The 12,321-nt window shown below is 35.9% G+C and overlaps 1 pseudogene; it reads right to left on the reverse strand.

Moving 5' to 3' along the window:
* Positions 1–711: 711 nt before the first annotated feature.
* On the reverse strand, positions 712–10,333 carry LOC105291438 (annotated as a pseudogene).
* Between the last annotated feature and the right edge of the window lie 1,988 nt (positions 10,334–12,321).

Raw genomic sequence — 12,321 nt, forward strand, 5'->3', positions numbered from 1 at the left:
AATGGATGGTGGAGGGTGGGAGCCCGAGACGCCACTGTTGCAATGGGAGTTTATGGATAGAAAAGAGAGGTCAGAATGCGGTAAGGGATTAGAGTTGGAGATATTGGTATGAATTCATGTTTAGCTTAATGCAGAGAAACTGCTACATGTTTATAGATACAGTTATACACATGGGTGAATATATACACATATATTTCCTTGCTCTCTCATCTGAGAAGACCTGGAAACAACACCCCAACAATGACAAGCATACTTAGCACCCAGTTCTTGATTTGTAACACCATTCTCCAATAAAAGAAACCAGGGTTCCTTGGAAAAATGGCTGATTCCAGAACTAAAGCAGAAAATATACAAGAGGAGCCTGTAGTATCTTGTAGTGCTAGAAAGTAAAGAAGTGCTCAAAACACACACATACACACATACACACAAACACACACAAACACACACACAAACACACACACTAACACGCACACAAGCACGCACAAATGTACGCACATGCATACGCCCTGATGGGCCACATCAAAGGGACGCACGGTTCAAATGAAAGAGCTCCCAATGGCCAAAGCTGGAAAAATTTGTACAACAAAGTAAGTAAATATAACAGTATTAGATTATAACTAAAGCATAAAATAAGCATCCATGAGTCCATGCTGATATCAACTAATAATAGAATAAACAAGTAAGACAAATGCACTACATTAAGGTAGGATGTTAACAATGGCGGAAGTAGGGGGTAGGATGTATAGGATTTCTCCGTTCTAAGTTCACAATTTTTCTATACACCTAAAATTATTCAAAAAAACGTTTAATAAAACAAAGTTTTCCCCAAAACCTTACAAATAGCTATTGGTACCTTTCCTCTCAGGAATAATTCCATATATATTGTTGTGTAACTTGTCAAACATTATATTTAGCATATACACAATAAACTATTATCTTTGAAACATAGTTATAACTTTTAAAGTAAATACTGGCGATATATAAATTATGTGATTTATTTAGTTATCTTCACTCATATTGTTAATCTTGTTTCTTATTATAGAGATGATGAAACTAAATTCTAAAATTCGCATTTTTAAATTACCTTAACATATATGTTTATTATTGTGCCCAGTGACATAGGCAAGACAGATAATTACATCATTCTCAAAGCTGCGAATAAAAACACTGACACTAAGAAAGCAATTTAGCATTTGCTCAAAGTAATGTGACCGATATGTGACAGCACTGGGACTGTGACCCAGGTGTTTTGGCTCCTAATCTGACACCTTAATTTCTATCCCACTTAGTTTGCCTCTTACCCTTCATTTGTAGTATTTTAAACTACCGTACGATAAAAAGCAAATAAAATGATCAACTATATGACAATCAAAGATGTATTATCTTGTCAAAAGAATTTCATCAAAAGAAAAATAACTTTAAATACCAAGTATTCAAGTGCAAGATTATATGCCTAAACTCAGCCACTAGAAACTGGCAAGGCAATCTTTTTAGTCATGCATGCCTACAGCAACTTTTCCCTAGAGGCAGGCCAGAAATCTAGACAAAATGTTTTTTTTAAGAAATCAAAGTCGAGATAAGAAATACTTAAAAGGGCCAAGTCATCAAATCTGGGGAGAATATGAAACTCAGCTATGAGGTTCTGATTGCCAGCTGCCATCTCTACTTTCACTAGGATTAAGAGAAAAACAGGGAGTTGTGTACTTTGTGCTTTTGTGTGTATAGTGTGTTTTTTCATCATTGTTTTTGTCAAAAGTTATAGAGACAGAGACTGGTCTTCATTTCAGAATATCTTAAATTGTGCCAAATGACTTCAGCTGTGAATGGATACAATAAAGAAAAGCAATAATAAATAAACTATTATATTTCTGGGTGGCAGAAGTGGTTCCAGCTGTTGGTCTAATTCTATCTATGTAGAAAACTGCTTTCAGCAAACTCATCCTAAATTGCTTGACTAGCTTAGATAATTGAGATTTCAGTTGAGAGCTTACAGAATGTGGTTCATAACAATTAGGTCAGAAGTGTAACAAAGTAAATGGGAAGACAGATAATTTCTTTAAAGAATTTACATTGGACCAAAGGGGAAAAGGATATTTATCAAAATTTAATTTAATATTAACTAAAACTGAAAATTCACAGGTACTAAATTTGATTGGAAAAGCTTACTTGAGGCAATTTATTTTTATTAAATATTTCTGGAATCTGTGTATTATAAAATGGCTCAATCATTTATTATTTTTTTCTATTTACAGAGGAACTTCCATTTTTGGGGTTTAAAATATATCAATGACATTCATAAAATCAATAATGTCTCCAGATTTATGAAATCAACTTGATCCCTTCACATCAATCTGACTCACTTTCATTAACTGTCTATGTCTTACGTCGTGCACTAGAAAAAAAATAGATGAGAATTTTGTCAAATATAGTCAGAATTAGAAGCATGAAGTTTGAAGATGTTAGAGCTTCAAGGGACATAAAAGATGGTATAATCCATTCACTTTATTTTACAGATGAGAAAGTTGAGCAGTGAATGAACCAAAATAGACCACGTGACATAGGTAATTATAAAAAAGCTGGTCGTAATACACATGTTCCAATAAACAACTAATTAGTTCCATAGCTGTGACGGCATGCTTCCCCTCCACAAATATCTCTCCATAGAAGCCTAGTTCCACTTGTGGAACATGACAATCAAGGTTTCTTTCCTCCAAGTCTGGTTTTTAGAACAGCAGCATCAGAATGAGCTGAGTGTTCGTTAAAACACAAAGCCCTGGGCCACATCTCGGACCTCCTAAGAAGAACCTGGAGGTGGTAGTTTTAAAAAACCACCAGGTGATTCTGCTGCATTCCATTTGTGAATAACTGCATTAAATCAGTGTGTAAACACCTTGTCTGACTATGACTCACCTGGAGGCTGATGGAAAATGCAAAATTCCAAAGCTGCATGGAAACACACTTGTGTGGGGGGATGCACACACAAATAAATGCAGGTTTAAAAATATTGAAAACTGAATATGGTCTGCAGTCTAGTTAACAGTAATGTACCAATGTCGATTTTCTGGTTTTAATATTGTTCTACAGCTATATGTGATGCCACTATTAGGGGAAGCCAGATGAAGAGCACACGGAACTCTACATACAAATTCCCAGGCTCTCACTAAGAGATTATGATTCAGCAAGTTGAGAGTAAATATAGAAAATCCGTGTGTGTGTGTGTGTGTGTGTGTGTGTGTGTGTGTGTGTGTGTGTGTTAACAAGAACTCTGGTGATTCCTCACACTGCATTAGATCTTGGTTTCATTCCTCAGCATACATCAGCACTTCCATACCTCATGTGAGAATCTTTTAAAGAAAATTCCCCCAATTTTGCAATGTGGAAGCTTTGTTTAAAATTCTCCCTGAAAATTCACTTATAGATAAAAAAGGATTTGCAACAAAGATTTGTACTTTATAACCAGGACAGACTTCAGAGTCATTACATGGTTTGATGGACATGTAGAGAAAATATTGGGGAAATATGCTGTAATTTGGTTCAAAGAAGGTAAAAACCAACATAGCACCTTTTTAAAAAAATAATTTAAATGGAAACCACACTGTGTATATATCTTCACCATTGGAACACTTTGAGATAAAAGAATGTTTGTTCAGAGTCCAAATAGGACAACTTAGAAATGATAATGAATCTCACACAACTTATTAAAGTACAAAGATATAATAGTGAGGTAATACCAGTGCTTGATACTTTCTAGGTACATATTTAAATTAGACAACGAGACAATGAGATAACAGTAAAAATTTTTATCATAAATGATAAACTAAGGTCTAAGATAAACAAAAATTCATGAGACCAGCCCAACAAAAATTAATAGAAAGATTAAAGAAATTGGAATTTCTATATAAAGTTATCTACTGTTATATTTTTCCTTCGTCCTAAGTCTACTCTATTGTTAACTGCAAATTCTGTTCACAGAATATGCTAATTATTACGCTCTGATCTAAAAACACAAAATACAGTCATAAAGATCAATCAGTCTCCACTGTGGAAAGTCAAGGGATATCTACTTTAAATCAGCATTTTAAAATTCTTGGGCTTGTTGTTCTAAACTGCTGGTTAGTTGAGTAAGAGATATAATTCCCTGTGATCACCGGAGCTGCCAAAAGCAGCATTCTCAGTGAGAGGGCTGTGGTGGCAGCATCCGCCCGCCGAAGAGCCATGCCAGTGTTAAAGGACAGGAGCCACAGAACATGCAAAAAGGTGCACCTGTGCACAGAAATGGTCATTCTCATTTGTATCAAGAAAGAACTTGGCTACCTCATTCACCGACACATTTTTGGGTCCAGTGCTTCCAGAGAGATGAAAAGCAGGTTGTACTTTCCGTAGCCGTTCCTGCAGCCCTGACAAAGTGTGACCTATCAAAGCCTTCACTCTTCCATAACTCACTACATCTACCAGACATTCACCCCTGACTGGGCCCCTTCCAACAGCTAACATGTGGTCTAGACCTCTCATGTGACGTTAATAGATGGCAGTTTCCTACATACATGGATTACCTCTACTGCTATACTATAAGCTCCTTGAGGAAAATTTTAATTCTTTCCTCCTTCACAATGCCTGGAACATGCAGATGAATTACTGTTGATTAGTTGAATATATTTCCACTTACTGGGTTCCAGTACCAATACCAGAATTATCGCTGTCTACTAACAATAGCATGTGTAGTATAATTTTATTTTTTTGAAAGTACTTTTAGTAACAATTTTAACTTTTCACTCTCTGCTACTATATATGTATACGTTTTTTTATTATGTATATACGTATTTATTTATATAATATTTTTTATATATATATACATATAAAATACAATCTCTACTATCACATATGTATTCTTTTTGGACCAGCTTCTAGTACACTCCTTTGTACATAGTTGGAAATCAATAAAGATATATTAATTAAACAGTTAATTAAAACAACAATAACAATAACCTAAAGAAGATGAAAGTGTTTACCTACTCAGAACTCAACCAGGTCTGAATTTTTAGATATTTTCTAAAAATGAAGAAAAGGGTAATATATCCTTTTTGTGATCAACTTTTATATCTTACTTCTCATGATATTGATGCATTCAGGTAGTGACATTAAAATTTTTATCTATATGAATAATAAGCCATTATTTACTTATTTTTTATTCCAACCACTTCACACTCTAAGATACTGAGATGCCTTCACAAAATTCAGAGTAAAATTTTATCATTGAAAAAAAATTCATATAAAACTATATTCTCGATGAATATTGAATTCTAATGCTAATAATGTTTTCAATGCTAATAATTTCTGTCAATGAAAGTGACTATTTCCTTTGTTATATCAACTTCCTGCTATAACTTTATTACCTTTGGCAATCACGTCTTCGTTTCCAAAGTTAAGCCTGCCAATGAGATCATTTTTAAACATACTTTGTCTAACTAAACATGAACATTATTTCAGAATGACTTCTCAGGCTCAGATTTCATTGAATATAACATTCCTGGTAACTTGGAGAGATGATCCAATTGACAGAGGAAAAAATGGAAATTTTGATTTCCATTTCAAATTTTAGATTCTGCTATTTGTCTACATTTTTATTCAGTTATTCATTCATATGTTACTGAGTTTTTATGATGTGTGTAATATGTGCCATGTACATAATATAAGATGTATAAATATTAAGTAAGACATACTCATTGTCCTTATGGCATTTACAATTTAGAATGGGAACTAGATCCCCATGAATACCTATAGTAAAATATATACACATTGCATATTGTTTTATCAGTAGCATTCTTCTTCTTAGTAACTGGTGAGGTAAAAATTCAAAACTAGGGAACCTGCTTGGAGTCTGCAGAATTAAACCATTTACTATACTGTGGGTCGTAATGACTTTATTTCAATACTGTGTCTAAGAGAAAGATGATGTCATTAGGAGAAATAGAAAACTCAAAAAAAAGTATCTTAGAAAGTAAAAATTAAAAAATGGTTTTGAATATACAGTATTTATTCTGAAGTACTGGATATATAATAAGCTAGACATGTATTGTAGACGATTTATAGGACTAAAGAATAGAGAAAGTTAGAGCTGGAGATCATTCCAGTATCACCAGAACTGTGCATCCTTCTGCAACTGTCATTTTTTTTTAATGTTGAAAAAAGTTTACAATTGATATTATGGGAAAAGTTGAACTGTCAATTAAGAAATGACCTAAAAAATAAGATTTAATCAAACTCAATTATAAGTTATGCTTGCTTTGCAAAACAAAAACAAATAAAAGGCAGTGTTTATTTGAAAAATTCTTAGACTCCCATAGCTCTATGATACTAATCTTCATTGAATATTATAATAATCAATGAATAATGGTTTAGAAATGAATAAAATTGCCCTCCAACTTATAAGCAATAAGTAAAAATAAAGGATGATTATTGAGGTGCCAGAAACTACAGCAATTCTTCAAAGAAAAAAAGAAAAAAGAAAAAAAAATGTTACTAAGATATACTCTGTGTTTCATTTTCTCACATACATGCTTGAGCATGAAGTTTCTTTGAGAGTCATATAAGTCTCTTTGGTTAGTAAGTTTACACTCTCTACCCACTCCTCAGCTGACTTAACTGACTTCAGTTAACAAAATCTAACAGCACAAAATAGATCAAATAGATTAGTAGCTGCATTCTCTACTTGAAGTATTTGATGCATAGAAACGATGATTTAGAGATCCTCCAAAGTACATTGTGGCAAAGTTTTAAAAACTGTCCTTTGTAACATCAGATGAATCACTCTCTTTAGTTTTCCCAATGGCAAGTGAAAAAAAAACATTAACTGTTTAAATGGAAAGAAATTAAGAAATTAGTGTTCTGAAAAACAAAAATGGAATTTAAGTTGTCCTGAAAGGCTCTCAAACTGAACTGTTGGAGATTTTAGGCTCTACTTTCTGGCAGAGAAATCACTATTGAAAAAATTCTGTGGAAATATTGGAAGGAATCATAGTCTCCAATTGATTTAAGATAAGGAAATAAATGTTTTATGCTGTGTTACAGTAGATAACAGGGTTAGAAACACATGCAAATAGATGACATCAGGTGATGAATTTGAGTAAGACCTTTCTTCTTAACTAACCTGGCCTCATCACCTCCACCTAGTCTCAGCTTCATCTGTAAAATAGGGACACTTGACTAGCTGATCATAAAGCCCTCTTTGAATCCTAATATTTTATTAAAATATAAATTGTCAACATACGTTTTCTTCATTCTTGAAGAACTAACAAAGAAGGATTGAGTGAAGGAATTTTATATTATCTTGGTAAAGCTCAGAAAGGTTGAAAAAATCACATGGCTTTGATTTTTTACCCAATAAAAAAATAAAGCCTGTACACTCTCAAAGTTTCATTCTTCATGCAATTTGGATGCTATGAAACAACATAGCTCATAATCTTCATTTGAGATCCTGAGTGATTACCTCACTCTGAGGCTTTCTTTTATAGCACTTGGTTTATGGAAAGTATCCCTACTTCTTTGAAGGTAAACTATTTTTACAAAACATTATAATAGAATCCCAACCAATAGTTAGAAAAATGCACAGAACTTGAATACACACTTCCTTTTTATTAGCTCCCCTTATAAATTATTTCAAGCTATTAGTGGGACATCACATTCATTAGTACTTTGAAAGGCTATAGACAATGTGACAGCAAACTTCAGAAACACATAAAAATTGATTGATACTGCTGTTTCTGTATGGTGAATAGAAATTATAGAGAAAAATTCATCAGATTCTCACTAAAGGGAGCTCTGGCTATGCTAGGGTAAACAGCATAGCCAGATAAAGTTTAAATAGTTCAGATAAAGTTTAAAACCTGAGTATAATATCCACCAGAATAAGCAGGTAAATACAGTAATATTTCATGGTAATTTACCCTAAGCACTGTTAGGAAATTTACACATAATTTTTAAACATCTCTAGAGAAGATGTTAGATCCTACTCTGTAAATTAAAAAGAAAAACAAAAATCAAAATCTGTCAGAGAAATTAAATAAGATGCAAAAGTCCAAACTTCTGTAAATATCTATGAGGGACATGGATTTGAGCCTTGGGGGTTGTCTGACACCAAAGCACTTCTTTGTGGCTAGTTCATCTCACTACTGTAATACAGCATAAATGTTTATTTTCTTATCTTCTTAAAGAAAGGGGAGATTTTAATTCCTTCCAGTTTTTCCACAAAGTTTCTTTTCAATACAGGTTTTCCCTGCCAGAAATTAAAACCTCATATCCCTCAACAGTTCAGTTTGAGATCCTTTCGGAAAGGTTAAATTCCTTTTTTTGTTCTTCAGAACACTGATGCCATAATTTCCTCTCATTTTAACCCATTTCCCGTTTAGAAAAAAAAGTGCAGCTCGCTGCCAGCATTAACTTAATTTTACATAAACACGCTCTTTGAGGTTGAAGCAAATCTTACTGGTTTTCGGTGTGAAAATAAAATATAAAAACTGTTCTTTGAGTTATTTCTAAACAGAACTTGTCTCTAATCCTGACGTAACAGAAATGCATATGACGATCAGTGTTTAATAATTTTTTTTTCGTGTGGTAAATTTCAAAGCACAGAACACCACAAACCAGATCATGTTCTACACAAAAATATCGCATTTCTCTCCGGACCTTCTTGCCATCCTTGTCATGTGAGCAGCAAACTTTGCAGCGACCAGTGGATTCTGTTTCCCTGATGTTGTTGTGCTCTTGGGGAAATGTCTTCCAGATAGGCGAAGAGGTGTGACATCATCAGAGCACGGACGACCTCGAAGTCGTTGCTGCCCTGGCCTGTGATGCTTTTCCAGCATTCTTTCGGTCAACATCAGTCTGAAGTTTACACGGCTGATCGTGTGCTCAGGATCGTCCCCCTTGAACAGGATAGAGGAGTTCAACACTATAAGGTTTAGAACGTGGTGAAAGAATTTCTTACACCAAAATTTGTGCCTTTTGCACTCAGTCGGATAAGAAGTGAGCATCTGCTCAGCCGAGTCCATTGCATCCATAGTCTCGTTCTAATCCACAATGACACATGGCTTCTTAGTTTTCTTTCCATTCCTGTTGTCTCCTTCAGTCACAGTATCATTGTGGAATGGTGACAACATCGTCACCTCCTTCTTGTCACACCATTTCAGTGCCATAATTTCACCATAGAATCTGGCTACAGTCATCCCCTTGGCAATTCCTTTTTTCCAGATCATGTGGCATCTGTTTTCTGTTCAAACGAGCTGTCCCAACTGCATCAGTCCTGTTCTGATGTAATTCTCTGAAAAGCATGGGAGATGTACAAAAGTTATCAAGGAAGACACACCATCCTTGGCCAAGATGGTCATTGACTAAAGTACAATGCACGACGATTTCAAACTGCCAGCTGGATCTTTCAAATTCACACTGGGCCCTGTGTGAACAAGCGCATTGCACACGTAGCCAGATTGACTTTCACAAAGTACAAACAGCTTGAGATCAAATCGTGCTTGTTCCGTTGGGATGTCCTGCTTCATGGCTAACCGCCCCTAGACCAGCATCAGTGATTCATCAACTGCAATGTTTCTGTTTGGAATACATACAGTTGAAAATTTATTTATGAGAAAGTCGAACATGGGTTTGATCTTCTGCAGTGAAATCTGGGCCTTTGATTGACCAGTGAATATGGAAGAATTATTGACAAAATGCAGGCATCAAAGAAAAAGTAAAAATCTTTCACCAGTCATAATTCGCTTGAAGTAAGGTATATACGAAAGGGGCCTTGTAGACCCAAATGTCTCCAGCTCAGGTTTCTGCACGATACCTCGCAGTAATGTTACTACAAAAAAGACTCTCAGTTCGTCATCATCAGAGCCTTTCCGTTTATCCACTTGCAAAAATCCTTTTGGACCAGGTGGCTTGGGAGCCAACGAGGCAGCTTGGGCATTCATTTCCCCGGTAATTTTTTTAAACTAATTTGTCAGTAAAGAATCGTTCAAAATACTGCAGTGGGTCAGCAGTATCATTGACATCAACTTTTCTGCCAGATGTGCCAGCAAAGTCATACCTTTCACATGGAATCATAACACGAGTGGAGCATTTCGGAGCGTGACCCGAGTCAGCTGACATAGGGCTATTTCCATCCGATTCCGAATAGGTCAAAGGCCTGACCGTATAGTCTCCCAAGTACTATCTGAAAAATCATCAGAATCATCTATTTTGGAAAAATAAGATTCATCAAATGAATCTTCGGCTAAAACTGTTCAAGAATGATATTAACATCACGTGTAGGAATGCTACGTTTTCTAGGATTTGACATTTTCAGTAATCAAGAATTATTATTATTTTATAAATAGAAATGTGACTAGTAAAAACAGAATGCTATAAGTAGAATGATGTCATTTGTTTCCAAAGACTATTGGTATACTAGAGCGAAGAGAAAATAATAATAAAAGCTAGCTATTTCTTGGCTGACTTCGGGGGTAAGGTTAGGACTGTCAGCCATGAGTTATCTCAGGAAATGGTGCAGCTGCAAGTGCTGCCCATGAGTATTCTCGGGGCAAAAAGGAACTAAGTTAAATGATTAATTTTCATCTCAGTTGCCATCAAGGAGCCTGGAGAAAGTGATTTGCCTGATGCTACCGACCAAAGACAGTTCACTGGGAAGTCAACAGGGAAAGTTAGGATGGAGAAGGTGGGAGAAAGCGGGCAGGACAAGAGCCTAGGGACTCACCCAGGCACCCAGCACAGAGGTTAGCAGCATAATATGCCTGTCACTGCTGGAGCCCTTGGGAGCTGAAGCCTTGGCATCAGTGAATCATGATAAGAGGATGCGGCAAGTGTAGTAGAGGGACATATGGATTCTTCAAGTTGTGTGTGAATATTCTTGGCAGTACTCAAGGAGTTCAGGTGCGAATTGATGGAAGATGGGGTCAGAGGACAACATCAGGAAGAGGAAGGGAATTCAGGGCTGATGACTCAGCTGGTGGGAGTCAGGCCTCGGGCTACTAGTTTATGACCACTTTGCACCCTAATTATTCCAGTACGCCAGGGTAGTCTTGAGGAAATGCAAAATTTGCAGTCCTAGAGTTGTATTTTTGGGGTCCCTGAGACAATCGGTATTAGGGCCATGGCCCACTGTAATAAACCTTTTTCTTTTATCACCTGATCATTCCCTAAATTAGTCGAAGTCTAGGAGTCTTAGACCTAAAGTCAGATGTGCAACTCAGTTGTGATGCTGCAGTTTGAGTAAAAGTATTAATTCCATGATTGAAATGTAAGCATGTGATCTGCTTTAAGTTGCACATTTCAAACAAGATTGGTGACTCACTGGAAACCGGGCATCCTGGGTCTGAATACCAGACCACCCTCCATTGATGTTCTCTAAGCAGGTCGGCCCCATAGAAAAGATACTTTGGCCATTTCTCCAGGGCAGCTCAAGAGAATGAGGAAGGACCATTTTCTCTGGCTCCCTAACTGCAACATCTTCTGGGGCCTGAACCTGGAAGGGTAGGGAACTGCAGCCCTACAGCTCTTGTATCTCTCCCCTTTTCTCCCCCTTCTCTCTGGTCTTAGGAGAACAGGAGCTGACATTATACTTGGATTTATTCTACTCATGCTATGGATGTTGGTGATCTTGATGTAAGTAAAGGTCCACTCATTTAGAGAGAAGGGAACCTTCTCCTAGTTTGACTTCTAGAACTAGAAACAGTGACAAATCTGCATAGCCCAAGAGAAAATACATAAAAAATGTCTTGCATAGTAATGCAAAGTTATGACTTTTTTTATTTTTATATATTGTTTATTATGTTATTATTAACTGCTGCATTATTATAAGATGTGCACTAAATATGTATACTCTGTAGGTCAAATATTATATAACTTTGATAAGAGAACCGTAAGTCCGTAAGAATTGAAAGAAGATAGAAGTTAGGGAACAATCTTATGAAATTATAATAGGAGCGAGGGTGAAGCAGAAAGATAGGGCACGTCCAGTTTCAGCATGTTCTACTTACCAGATATCCTGAGAGGTATGGGACAGAAAATTACTACAAGAATGCAATCCATGCTCAGCGAGTGCCCTCGGAATCTGGTGGAAGGGTATGCTGTTATGGCTACTATTTGTGAACACTGTATACAATAAATAAGGGCATAAAGTTACTTCTGTTTTAGTTTTTGTACTATTATCAATAAGTTAACTCTATGGTGCCCCCATAACTTGTTTATTTGGCAAGTATTATCTGCAATTTAATTCACATCAGTCCAAGATCTGCCAGATATTTCTTGAAGCTTCAGAGATGTGGAACG

The sequence above is a fragment of the Pteropus vampyrus genome, unplaced genomic scaffold (assembly GCF_000151845.1).
Source record: "Pteropus vampyrus isolate Shadow unplaced genomic scaffold, Pvam_2.0 Scaffold45, whole genome shotgun sequence".
NCBI classification, from domain to species: Eukaryota; Metazoa; Chordata; class Mammalia; order Chiroptera; family Pteropodidae; genus Pteropus; species Pteropus vampyrus.